This window comes from Triticum dicoccoides, chromosome 1B, assembly GCF_002162155.2.
Source record: "Triticum dicoccoides isolate Atlit2015 ecotype Zavitan chromosome 1B, WEW_v2.0, whole genome shotgun sequence".
Taxonomy (NCBI): domain Eukaryota; kingdom Viridiplantae; phylum Streptophyta; class Magnoliopsida; order Poales; family Poaceae; genus Triticum; species Triticum dicoccoides.
The window spans coordinates 531,777,673-531,779,527 of NC_041381.1; positions in this window are offsets into that span (position 1 = coordinate 531,777,673).

Genomic DNA, 1,855 nt, shown 5'->3' on the forward strand with positions numbered 1-1,855 from the left:
AGCGCACCGAGCGAGAAAAGCAGGAGGCGCGGGTGGCGGAGGTGCGGCAAGAGCTCCACGCTCTTGTGAAAAAACACGAGAGTTTGGAGCTTGACTCAAAGACTCGAGAGTCCGAGCTTGCCTCGGCCCTTGAGAGTGCCAAATCACAATCAAAGGAATCGACAATCAATCATGGTGCAACGCGCAAGCAACATGATGCAAAACATGTCATGATATGCGAGATGTGATATGCAATGCATATGCGTGATTCGGAAGGGAAAGATTGAACCAGGTCTCAACTTGGCAAACCAAGTGTGCCGCTGGAAAGATGAGATGATTTCGGTCGAAATCAATATAAAGATCACCGGAATCAGATGCACGATTTGCAAATGGCAAGCAAAATAATAATGGCACAATTCTGCTATTAATAGCACAATGCTACTTAGCATGCAACGAGAAACTAAGCTACTACACTCTGTCATAGCAACCAAGCACATGGCAGTGATCTACTAAAGATGCTTGACAAAAGATTAACACTGAGCTACTGCTAAATCACACCAGAGAAGGCTCAAACAAGCATGGCAAAAATGCAAAAGATATCAGCATCACAGACTTAGTGAAAATAACAACATGCCAGGAATTAACATCAGGAAGACATGTTTAGATATAGCAAACAACATGCTACAGGAACGTATCATAGCAAACAAAGGTATGTCATGAATCTAATCAAAGCATAGAACAAAAGTCCCTTACTGACTATGAGCAAAAAGGGCACAAAAAATATGATGGCACCCATGTAAACATAGCAAGTTTTGTTAACAGATTCAAACTTAGCAGAAAACAGAGCATGGCATCAACAGAATTATGAAGGCATCTTTGCGAGCTTGATTCACTCATCACAAGGCATTGCATGACAAACTAAGAATAACTACATCAAGATGGCATGTTCATGAAGCTAACCATGGCAAGAACAAGTTTATAGCATGCATGGATCAACTATAACAACCTTGGCAAAATTGATTAACACGTAAACAATCTGCCAGGAACATTTTATAGCAAAAGTAGAGCAAGATTAAGACATGCTAGAGCATTCCATAATTGCAAACAGGGGCATGTATGGATAGAGCACAACCATATGTCCAAATCATCCTTACTGAAGCAACTCAAAAGAAGCATGGATCTCACTGTAGCAACATGAACATATGGCATAAAAATAACAGCAGAGCAAAGACTTAGTAAAATCCGAAGTCCCTGAAATCAGCAATATCACGAGAGCTACTTTGCATGCTTGTGCTAGTCACCACATTGATCATAAAAATACACGGCATACACCCATGTAAAGATGGCATGGCATAGACCAAAATACATGTAGAGCTCATGCCCATATGCAGCACACAATAATTGTAGCAAAAATGGCAAATCCTCATACTCTCATAAGAATCAGCACCTAACAATTTATAGCACTCTTGCATCAACGATTTGGGCATCAAGATGGACTCAAACAAGCATGGCACAATGGAACAAAATGAAGAGCACATCATGATGAACATTTTGATATAATGCACGCACAAAACGGAGCTACGGTCACAGAGGTATGGCATGATGAACATGGCACCAGAATGCAAAAATTACGGGGACTTGGCCATATTTCACCTCACGCGAAGTTGGATGGGGAGATCCCGGTACGGAGCGGAGCAGGACGGCGGGGCGTTTGGATGGTCGCGCGGGTGGATCTGATCTGATCCACCCCGCGGTGGATCCGGACGGGGCGGTCAACGGCGGGCTTCCGGGCGGCGGAGCTCGCCGGCGCTCGCGGGCTCCAGTGGCGACCGAGACGGCGGGGCGGCGGCGTTCGCGGACTCCGATGGCGACCGAG